Source organism: Amphibalanus amphitrite, unplaced genomic scaffold, assembly GCF_019059575.1.
Source record: "Amphibalanus amphitrite isolate SeventyFive unplaced genomic scaffold, NRLGWU_Aamphi_draft 001462F_arrow, whole genome shotgun sequence".
Taxonomy (NCBI): Eukaryota; Metazoa; Arthropoda; class Thecostraca; order Balanomorpha; family Balanidae; genus Amphibalanus; species Amphibalanus amphitrite.
In genome coordinates this window covers 117,872-130,498 of record NW_024882955.1, presented here as the reverse complement: position 1 = coordinate 130,498, position 12,627 = coordinate 117,872, and positions in this window count along the sequence as shown.

Sequence of the window (12,627 nt, the reverse complement as noted above, 5' to 3'; positions counted from 1 at the left end):
ATGTGATTGGAACCATCCTATACTCCGGCCCACCGGGTGCATCCGAATCTCATATCCGGCCCGCACCCAAAAAGGTTGCCGATCTCGCGCTGAAAATTTGGAATGATTTTAGGTAGTCATCGCGCGATTCGGCGCCGACCAGCCGCTAAATAATTAGCTGTTAACACTTCATTGTGCAACCGGAGCTAAAGCTAGTTAGTGTACAGCCCATAGGCGCCAATGCTGAAAATTGAAATCAGTGAGTGAATGTACGAAGTGCGCACGTATGCAGTCATGAACGGCGGCGATGAGTGATCCAGTTATCAATATTAATACAGACTTCCGGTCTGAAATGGAACAGTTAATCAGCACTTGCATTATAATTATGGAGAAAATTATGCAATAATCTCCACATCGAGGAAATGTAGCTGTCGATGATAAGCAGTTCTTCGAACAACTTCAACCATCTATAGGTCTAAGCGAAAAGTCAGCTCCTCGAAGGAAATGGTTGAAATGCATTTCACACCATGCACGATTCCACACGATGAAGCTGCACAGGCTATAATTGCTTACAAGTGCGTGCGTCCACATGCACACAACAGACACGTGAGGAACAGATCAATGGTAAAGATTAAATAATCGCAACGTGCGAATAGCCGCGACGGCACTGATCATGCAGGCATTGAATAACGGCGACCATCAATGCACACAAGTAATTGGTGAGAAGCTGCTCCCATGAAACAAACTCTACACACCAAACAACTCATGCAAGGCAGGCAGAGGTCCATCACCGCATGCGGTTACACATAGCTGATCGTGACCCAAGCTTAAACCGAATGTTGATGCGTCTGCTTGACTCCGCGGCGTTTCTCAGCGGCGTCGGCTTTGGCCGAGTTCAGCCAACGAACACGTATATGCATGCGGGTCCTGGCCAGCTTTCTGATGATCCGACGATCGAGTGTCGGCTCCTTCACAGCCAGAGCGTCACACAGCCGTCTGACGATGCCTGGATCCTTGTCGACAGTGTCACCCATCACCAGACAGAACACCACCTCAAATCCCTCCACCACAGCCATCCACCTCGGGGAAGGAACGGTCAGTCCACCTCTACTCACCACCCGCAGCCACCTGTCCGGCACCGCGCCAGGAATGGCCTCGCCTGTCCGGCAGCCCAGAGAGGGGTCGATGGCGCTACACTTACGCGCCACGTACCCGGCGACAAAGGCGAGAGCCTCTCTGTCGATCCCCAGCTCACTGCTGCAGCTGCCGCTGCTGGTGGCGTCACTGGGAGGCTGCTCCTCGGCAATGGAGGCCACAAAGGCCTGCTCCATATCCGTCTCGTCTGTGGCTCCGTCCACCAGCGCCTGATCTTCAACCTGTCGAAATGACAGCGCACTGTTAAATCGGTGACTGTAAAACGAAATTACGGCATGTACAGTTGGTCAAAATGAGTCAGCGTGCGGGTCGCGGGAGCCTTTTAAATAAGGACATGTTAATGGCACGACATTTAATAGGGCTATTAATTCTTCCTCGTAACTACTTTACACATAGCCGAAAGCAATTGTTGACCAATGGCAAAAGCTAAAACGGCAGGGTACAGGCTGAAATGAAATACACCAACGACGATTAAATTAACAATAATCACAAAAACAACACTGAAAAGCCCAAAACCAATATATAAAACTATTGTTAATTGTAGTTCATTTAGAAAAAATACCCGTCAGAGACATGATAAAAACGGCCCGTAGCCTATGATCGATGGCAACCGTGACGGATGTTGCACAGAAAAGGTAAGGAATACAATGAAATGGATCGAGTCAAACCTGGAAGTCCAGCCCACGGAAGGCAAGGTTCGTGAGGTTTTCCAGGGACGTCTCCGTGGTGAGGAAGGCCTCGTCGGCCTCGAGCTGGACTGCTCGGGCGCGGCTGCTGACGGCCACCAGCGGGGAAGGTGCCATCAGGAGGATGCGCAGACGGGATCGGGTCTCCACTGCATCAGGATGCTGGTTCTGTCCACCCATCCCACGGAGCTGCGAGAACACGTTCTCAAGACAGTCTTGGTTGACGTGCGAGGTCATGATGTAGTTTAGCTCGGGTGTTGACTCACGTAGGTCTGCGAAGAGCCCACGTAGCGAAGCGGTGCTCCGCAAGATTCCTCTCTGGAAGGGCAGCAGGCTGCTGCGTCCGCCAGGATGGCCAGGCGTGGCCTTCCGGGTGTTCCTGATGAGGCGCTCCATGTTTCGGAGGGCAGCCTCCTGGGCCGCGGCGGCCTCGGGACTCGCGCCATAGCCACAGCGCTCCAGACGAGGATCGAACCGAGTCCTGCTGTTCATTGTGTCGAACCACTTATCCACCGTCAGGATGGCCTCAGACTGCAGTCGGCGCCTCGGCAGCAGCATCTCCATGGCCTTCCCCACGCTGTTGGAGAACAGCTGTGCCGCCAGGTACACGCGCTGGGTGGCCTGGCCGGAAGCCTGAAACAAACATAGCATAATGGCTGAAGCCATCTATTAACCTATCATAGAGGGGGAGGGGGACTTTGAATAGAACAGCTATAATTCCATGCTGGGAATAATGAGGGGTATGGGAAGGCATCACAGGCATGTCAGGGCTCCATTTTGGCATGGAACCTCTCTCTTGCGGATCTTATGCATCAGCTGCCCAGTTAAGAGTAAGCAAAGATTTTAGAAGGCAATATGTTATATATTGATAGGATCTATACTCGACCGCATGCAATTACGCGCTTGTACAAAAGTCATGATGACATCATGAATGATCAGTTACCAAAGATGGACGGAGAAAAAAAAAACAGACAAAACGACGATGAACTGATCAGTTACAATGCCAGTGCAGAATACATACCTCGACGTGGAAGTGGGTCAGCTTGTGGCATGGGCTCAGCTCGCGGCGAGTCACCTCCAGCACCTCCAGGAAGCACTGCCGGCTGAGCAGCGCCGTGGTGCCGTCTCCGCGTGGAAGGACCAGGCCACCCTTCTCATCGACAGTGTGTGTCCGCACCAGCTTGACGAGATGGGGTGCGTCCGCGAACACCCAGAGCTTCCTGTTGGAGAAATTTGAGGATGCTTAGCTCATATATCAATAAGTACGGTGTTAAATTTGTTTGCGGTTGGCGGCCGCCTTTTCGTTTTGCCTTTATCAGAAATGCTGCTAACACTTTGTGCTAAGATTTCTTGGTCAATGCTTAGCTGTTAGAATGTCATTCCAAGAGCCGGTGCCTATGTGTGGCACACAAACATACAAACCTATTTTATTGCAAACACTTTTACCGATATTTCATCCGTGTAGGTATTGAAATACTGCTTACCGCTCGGGGTCCGATGGGTGAGTGATCCAGCTCCTGGAGTCAGTGACGCCAGCCTTCTTCCACATGGCCTCGTTTCCAGGGCCCATGTCGCTCACAGCGGCGACCACCTGCAGGCCAAGTGACTCGATCCTGGCGATGATGTCTGCCAGTTTCTCCGGAGTCATAGCAGCGTCAAACTCGTAGTAGAGAGGCTGCTTCCACTTCGAGCACAAGCCACGCACCATGAGTACCTGAGTGACGTATTCATAAGGAAACAGAAAATGAGTCCTCAAACGTTTGGGGAGTGGGAGGCGACTTTATCAGGATTCGTCTGAACTTGTTTTGCACTTTTTAACACATAACTAGATAAAAGTGTCAACATAATATAGGCGGGTAGGGAGAGAGTGGTAGAGAGAGAGAGAGAGTGTGTGAGAGAGAGAGAGAGAGAGAGAGAGAGAGAGCGGAGGAAAGAGAGAGAGAGAGAGAGAGAGAGAGAGAGAGAGAGAGAGAGAGAGAGAGAGAAGAGAAGAGAAGAGAAGAGAAAAAAGAGAGGAGAAGAGAAGAGAAGAGAAGAGAATAACTCACACATGTCAAACAACCTCAAATGATAAAGCATCGAAAAATCGGAGAAGCAACTAAGTACACAGTACCTATGTAAGGAAGTGTGCCAAATTTAGCAACAGACAAAACAAACAAACACACCAATTCTGTCAACGCTACAAATATACATTAACATACTAAGCCTTGTGAATGCCCAAGCGTTTCCCTCTTACCTGCAGTTTTGATGCCGCCATCAGCTGGTCTGCCGCCGAGTCATAGCAGTAGCGGCCGTTGACAGACATCTCGTCAAAGCAGACGACACAGAGGCGCTCCAGCGGGGTCATGCCTTGTGCGCTGGCTTCCAGGACCGCTACAGCGGCATCCATCACCCCTGGCGCAATCTGGAAGGCCCGTGTCCTCCTGGAGAGAGTGCTGATGGATGGCAGCGGGACTCGGAGTGCACTGGTAGCGAACTGGTAGGCCTTGCGCGATATACAGCGCAGACCGAGGGCCTTCGACACGTCCTTTGGCGACCAGCAGACGCGGCGTCCCGTCGTCGCCTGCCGCACCTGCTCCTTTGACAACACACCATTCTTGACGAGAGCGTCGAGTGTGGCCGCCTTCTTCTGTGCTGCCTTCCGCTCACGCAGCAAGATTGCCTTTGCACGCTTCCACCGCCGTCGCTGACCCTCCATGACTCGTCGAAGTCGATCGACTTCACGTTGGAGGCGCGCCACTTCCTCCAGTGGAGTCAGGATGGTCACCTCTGCCCCATTGTCCACCTCCAGCGCCACGCTGACCTCCGCGGGCTGCTCCTCCTCCTCCATGGACACGTCGTCCGGGTCCTCACTGAAATAGAAGACATTCGTAAGTTATCAGTCCTCCATGCGTGCAATATACTACAAGTACTTATTAAAGGGACTATCCAGTATCCCACCTTCTAAAATGTTGTTAAAACCAGTTAAATTGTGCCCGACTTTATAGATTGGATGACCAGGAACACGGTTCTGGCATTTATTTTTCATTAAACATCTTAGGCTTCCCATATTCCAAACACAAACTTTCAAATATGTGACGTCACAGCCCAATTACCTCCTTCCCCAGGCCACATTACTGTCATAAAGCTGATTCTTTTTACTCTGTAGGCACCACAACAAAGTTCAGACCAAGTTTTAACCCTCGCCGGCACAGGCCATTTTGCGTCCTTCGACGGCACAAGGGGGGGTTGGTTGGTACGACCCCCCCTCGCGTTTGGCCCCTGATCGAGCTAGAGCTTCGCGGAAAAAAACGAGCGTGTTGCCCGTCACGAGAGGAAGCCGATGATACCCAATTTTAAGGTCCTAGGTCATCGGGTGACCTTCCAGGTCAGGTCAATGACCCGAAAACCGGGAAAATCGGGACCTGTTAGAAAGTCGTAAAGTGTGGCTGCTATGTGGTTTTCCGGGGTGCTGATCACGAATATCGTGTTAGTTTTGATCAGAGATGATGTTTTTTAGACCAGGTCGGGTCAGGTCAGGTCAGGTCAGGTCAACCGGTAGGGGTTGTGACGGGTATTCGTAATACGTGTCAACCGCCTCTGACAGCTTCGTAACATGTTACGAAGGCACCAAAACTACTTCGTAAATGTTCAAATGGTTGCTAAATTCGAATTCAGCTCCAAAAACTAGCCTAGAAACATGTAAAACTCGAAAAAGTGAACCGAGGTCACCCGATGTCACCAAAGGTCAATGACCTGACCTGACCTTCAGATGACCTTGACACCCACCCTAATGTATGGGAGCAACATCAAATCACATGTTTGAACGTTTGAAACCACGAAAAGCTTGCAAACGCGCGGCTAATGCGAGCCGACATACGTCGAATGGCGATTTCGGCCAAACATGGTCACGGAAAAGAGGTCACAGGTCAAAGGTCATTGGGGTCAGGGTCATGAAATTTTCAGGGTAGGTGTAAAATTGATCAATGCGAGGGTACTGAAAGTTTCGTCGCGATCGGCCGCTTTTTACGCGAGTTATTCGCGAAAAACCTTATGGGGGGTTGCATCAACCCCCCCCCCTGTGCCGGCGAGGGTTAAGCGATTTTTCAACGAACAAACCCATTTAAATCAGAATGACTAAACGAGGTGACGTCACACTAACGGTCGCTCCATGTTGAAGATAGGGCCTTGTACAAGGCCCATTTTCAAATGAAGGGAACGAATTTCTTCAACACCAAGAGGCCGCGGGGGTTGCAACCTAGATAGATAGTGGTTTCTGAACCTCGCCGCAAACTTGGCTATCTCAACTCAAACCCCATGTTAAAGGTGGGATAGTCCCTTTAATATTAATTGACAAACAAATGCTTTTAGATCTCTTTTCAGGATAATCTCTTTTATAGGACTTGTTTAAATAAACCTATTGTTCCTTACCTCATGGATGGCTGATCAGCTGAAGCACTTGGCTCGCCAGTCAGAAGAGTGTTCAGGGACTCTGTCTGGGCCCGACGAGCTGCTCGACTGACCCTCTCCGAGTCCTCCACATCATCCCTGCAATATACCAAATTTGGCTATAGTTCAACCAGTATTTCCCACATTTGTAAGTCGATATTGACAACAAAACTAAGGGACCATTCATTAGGGTAAACATCTAATACATTATAATGCAAATAATGTATAACAATATAAAGCTTTGCTGCAACGCAGGTTACCTGCCAAAATGAATGGAGATCTGGGCATGAATAAGACAAATTACTGACTCCATGCCTTGCCCCTACAGTCTCACTATCATCACGCACAGGCACGAATTATAGGATCAAAATTACATTTAATGAAAGTGTGAAACAAGACTACGCAAAAAAAATGATATCAGCTTATTTTTTCAAAGGTCAACTTTCATAGAAAAGATAAAATAAATAAAGTTTTTTAAAAAATGGGTAAAATATATTGTTAGAACATGTCGGGTTGGTGGCAGTAGCAGGGACGTAGCCACAGGGGCCATGCCCCCCCCCCCTGAAGGCAAAAATATAATAAAATAAAGAAATAAAAATGAATGAAAACAGTTGCACAACTCCCCTACAAATAATGGACCAAATCCGAGATTTCCTTTTTAGGAGGGGCTATGACAATGGCCACAACCCGTGACCCCTCCCTGAGCAAAATCCTGGCTACGTGCCTGGACAGTAGACAGGACAGTACACGGACATACACGGACAGCACAGGACAGGACAGTAGACAGCAGTAATGAATAGGTATATGTGGTGCGAAACACAATAAATTCACTATAGCTGACAACTGTACTACAACAAAAAAAATCCTTACATATCAGCTTGTTATTTTCAAAATAAATTTCCTTGTTACCTGTTTGGGAGATTCATGGATGGAATGGCATTGTCCTTCAAACTCATCCGACACTTGATTCCCATGGAACGTTTCAAAGCACATGATGGATCGATATCAGCTTCCTTGAAGTGCTTGGAGCAGATGCGTGCAGTCTTTATGTTTATCGGGTCAGCTCTACAACATCGGTGCTCCCACTCATCCCTCGTTTTTAGGCACTTGGGAAAAGAAAAAAATGAAATATTCGATCCCAGTTGATCCTTGGTCTTGTTGGAAGACACACACTTCGCAACAGCACAGAATGGCATGATGCCAGCAAAATTAAGCCATGAGTACGATACGATATCAAATAACAGCAGCACCGAGTAAAAAACGCAACAAAACAATCACTAAACCCAAGCTTGACCTGAGTTTTAGTCGCTAAATGATACAACGGACACAAGGGATAAAATTGATTCATAAAATGCGCGCCCAGCAGAAGGCGGACAGAATGTGCGCCAGATCCGCCTACGTGTGACGTCATTCGTGTTAGTGGACACGCAGAGAGATAGGGGACGACATGGGCCTGGTACCGGCCTTAAACTAAGTTAAAAAAATTATGTAAATGTATATTTTCTTTGTAAGTACCTAATTGGTAAATCGGAGTGATTGGTCGTGTTTTCAGTGTCTCCTTATCTTGCGCTGGTATTGCGTGGCTAAAAAACTCTTTATGAATTGCATTCATTATGCGCTAACAATGATTTGATTTTTCTCCAAGAAACATGGTTGTCCAAGTTTGAATTGTCGCTACTCAATGATATTCACACAGACTTCATTGGATTAGGAATTTCTGCCTTAAATTCACATAGTGCATTGTTAGCTGGTAGACCCTACGGAGGTCTGGCTATTCTTTGGAGAAAAAGTCTGCAGCCAGGAGTTCGCGCTATTGCTCTAAATGAGCGTATAATGCAGGTTGATGTTCTCACGAATGTCGGCATAGTGTCACTATTCAATGTGTATTTGCCTACAGATTATCATGACAGTGACAGTCAAGATGACTTTGGAATGTGCATTGGAGAGCTTAGTTGTTATCTTGACATTGTTCGCACCAGAACTGACTATTATAGGGTCATTGGTGACTGTAATGCGAATAGTTATGGGTCCCGTTTCTTTTTAGAACTGTTGGACTTTTGCTTGGAAAACAGCCTGATGGTGTCGGATTTGTTCTTGTTAGAACCCACTACTTCCACATATACATATGTCAGTGCTGCACATGGTACCACTTCATGGTTGGACCATTGTTTGTGTAGTCCGTGCCTTCGCCTTACCATTGATAGGATTTTCATTCACTATGATATATCATATGCGTGTTCATGATCATTTGCCAATGGTTGTGAAATTCATTCTTCAAGTAACTGACATTACCATGCCGGAGCAAAGAGCCCAAAAGACCCCCAGACCGCAGTGGAAATCAATTACACGGAAAGAAATTGTTAACTACAGTGAATTTCCCGTAAGGGAACTAGGAATACAATATACGGCTCCACTTCAAACACTAAATGCGGATTGCGGCCTAGAATGTGTGAATGAGGACCATGTCCTACATATTAATAACTGCTACTCCCGTTTAGTTGAGACTGTGAAACTAGCCGGATCTCATTGCATCAAACAGACCGGAGGTGCTCGGCACCATAGTCAGATTCCTGGATGGAATAATCATGTCAAAACGAAGCATGCTGTAGCCCGCCAAGCCTTTCTTTGGTGGCGTCACTGTGGATCTACCAAGGTAGGTGGCTGTTCTTATGAGACAGACTAGACTTGCTTTTAAATACTCCCTGAGGAAGTGTAGGAAAGATTACAGAGCCGCAAAAGCTAACAAAATAGCAGCCAGTTTGGTTAATAAACAGCCAGACCAATTTTGGTTCCTCATTAAAGGGACCCTCCCACCTTCAAAAAAGTTAATGAATTGGCACGAAAGTGATATCGCTCGGTTCAGAAAGAGCGAAAACGAATATCTACCAAATTTCATCGAAAAACATTCACCGGTTTTCAAGATATTAGACTTTTACTTTTGTTTACTTTTTGGAATCTCCGCTGTTCCTAGCGACTTTATTTTAAAGTGCGGCATTTGTTGCGCGCAAAGCAGCATATACCACCGCGTGCTACCAAACGTTTTAGTAAAAGATTTAAAAATCGTTAGATCTCCGCTGACGTCACAAATTCTAAGGGGGCATACCAATGCACTAGCCCCTTAGAATCCGAAAACTGCAAGTTGGAAATTCCATATCTCCGAATTCAAGCATTTGTCGATGTTGTGAGTGCCCAAACCAGTATTTGCAGGCCATGGCCACCAATTTGGCTATCTCAACTCAAAACTAATGTTAAGGTGGGAGTGTCCCTTTAAGCGAGAGATCAGTGGAAAGTCGAGTACTCCACTGAGCTTTGGTCTCATTTGTGGTCAGGCAAACATTGTTAAGATGTGGAAAGCTCATTTTGCATCGATCTTCAACGACTTTACCTGCAGCAGTGATGATGCTGTCTTAACCCGCGCCCAGATGGGGTCTGCCGAGCAACGCGGTCTGATGGGGGGGGGGCCATTTTGGCCCCCCCCTCAGATCTCGAGAACCACGCAACATAGCGACAAGCGGTAAACGGTGTTGGATAGCCCCAGCGGGGAACTACCTTGTGACCCAATTTCATTGACCTCGGTCAAACCGATGACGTCACAGGTCAGGTCAAAGGTCGAATTTTCACCGTTTACAGGCATTTCAAGAAATGCGTTGTAAAATCGAGTAAAATGCATTTCATTGAAAATGATCGATGGAGAAATGTTCTTCAAACACATATTTTGCTATTTGAGGTCACTGATACCAGGTCAGGTCACAGAGGTCAGGTCACTGGGGGGTCACAATATGAAAGTGTCGTGTGATACATGTTTTATGGTCCATTTTACATGACAAATGCGATTATGTGGGTCAGACAGACTTCAGGGCCAGCTTAGGTCACGTTTTGGTCAAGGTCAGGTCAAGGTCAGGTCAAGGTCAGGTCAAATTAGGTCAAATTTCAAAGTTGATATTTTTGCATAAAATGGGTATCGATTCGATGCAGCTCGTCACGGGGAGTTCAATGGTGGTCTCCGTTTTGCGCTACGAGGTCTAGAATTGCTAAAAATTGAGTTCAAAAATTTGACGTCATCAATTTTTAACAGTTTTTTTCGCTATAACTTGGCCAAAAAAAGAGGTATCGATCTAAAATTTGGTATGTATATCGAAGAGCGCAGGGACTATCACATATATTCCGGTTTTTTCGAAATTCGAAAAATTTTTGGAAAATTTTTGAGTTTTTCTAAAAAAATCAATTTTTTTGATTTTTGGGGGTCAAAATCCCAAAATTTCGAAAATCCGAGATAGCAGTTTTGTAGCGCCGTCTTTTCTCTACACAACCACATAAAGAACTTTAAAATTGCTTGTTAACTGTAGAATTGGTGAGCGTTTCAAGATGTCATGTTTTTTGCTCATTTTTGCTCGAACATGACCTCAGTTTGACCTCAATAACTCCTGACCTGAGGTCACCTGTGACTTGAAATTTTGTGTGAAGGTGTCAAATTGATGCCCGGTAAGGTACCCAAAATTTGGCGGCGCTGCGCGCCGCCGTTTTCTCGCTATTTAAGAAAAACCACAGGGGGGGCCAAAATGGCCCCCCCCCATCAGGGCGCGGGTTAAATGAACTGGCAAGAGCACCACTCTCCCATGTCCCTCCCATTGACCTTCAAGATGTCTGTGTAGTAGCTAAGCTTAACCCGCGCCCTGCTGGGGGGTGTTTGAACACCCCCCTTGTGGTTTTTCGCGAATATCTCAAAAAACGGCGGCGCGGAGCGCCGCCGTTTTTGGTACACCTTATCATACATCAATTTTACACATGTTGTGAAAATTTCAGACCAAGGTCATTCAAGGTCAGGTCACCAGGTCACTTGAAGTGACCTCACCTCATAAAAAGTTTCAATGTCTGTCATAGCTACACCGAGTGACCGATCGCTTTGAAACTTTCAGCGATTGCTAAGAGCAATAGAATGTACAAAATGTATATCTCAGAATTTTGATATCGATGACCTAAGGTCAGGTCAATTTTGCGACCTCCCCATTATAAGTCAATGGGAGAAAATTGAAATGCGCCTCTTTTGGACAAAAGACATTATAAACACTCCCAAACACCGAATTACAAGTGGTTTAGACACACTGAACATGAAAATGGTGTCCGTGACCCTTGTTTATGCCCTGAGGTCATCTTAGGTCACGAATGGTATCTCACAGTTTTTCGCAAATAACTGTGCCGACCATCTAGACCTTTTCCACCAAAAGGCTCAATAGCCTCAGCACGGATCACATAACGGATCGGCAACTCCCCCCGCGACCTGTCTCCCCTGCCACCTGGTGGGCATTTAGGTGAACTATCTTCACTAAGGAAGCGGCCGGCCTCGTGCGTGTTGAGGGCGTCGTGTCGGAGCTAATTAAGTGATTTTTCTGCGGAACATGGTTTCTCACAGGGGCGGAGAATTAGGGGTTTTGGGGGTGCGCGAGCACCCCCTGAGCCAAAAAGTGTGCCAAAAGCACCCCCTGGAATCTGCAAGTCTACACAAAAATAAAATTTGACATTCTAAGCATGATAAAAAATATATAGGTAAAGGACATGTCATTTTCATTCACAAAGTCAAACATAAACTTTGTGAAGCATTCAATGGAAGCATGCACCCAATACCTAGGTATCACGGTTACAATTTGCATGATGAAAACGATTGTTATTGCTCAAGACTCAATGACTGTCCAATTGTCAAATGTCCTGGGACTTATTTGTAAGAAAAAAAAAGATATGCCTCAAGATGCTGGTGCTTCACCTGTTGTGACAAAAGCCTGAAAACATTGCAGAACCTCACAGTCAGGACACAATCTTGTTGGACAATGCACGCATTTGTTCATTGTATGCTTCGGCTCTACGATATACCTAGGTATATCTTTAGCTCATGAACCCAAAATTCTAAAAAGAAATGATACGTTGGCAACTTGAAGGCTAAATTATGTTTTAGTATTAGGACCTCATGGGCTGAATCACAAGAGAATAACTGGCCTCCGCCATAATCGTTGCAATAGCGCAGCGATGGCTAATTTGTATCCCGCCATATTAAAGTTTTTTTTTATCAGTTTTCCATTTATCAGAGGAAAGAAATACAATTTTCAAGAAAGCATTTGATAATTAATGGTTTTGGAAAAGCTGATTTCATTTGGACGTTATTGACATGCTTTTTTGTGATATATTTTATTTCAATAGTAAACAATTTTCATCTTGAAGCAATTTGTCTTTTTCACCTTGCGAAAAGTTGCACGTTCGTCAATCTAGCAGGCAGCAGCAGATTGATATTCGCGAATCTGCTGCTGGTAGACAGGCATTCGCGGCTTCCGAATTTGCTGCTTTTGGCATGAAACAATAGTTGGATTCTAAGCCCAGACTAACTTTAGCC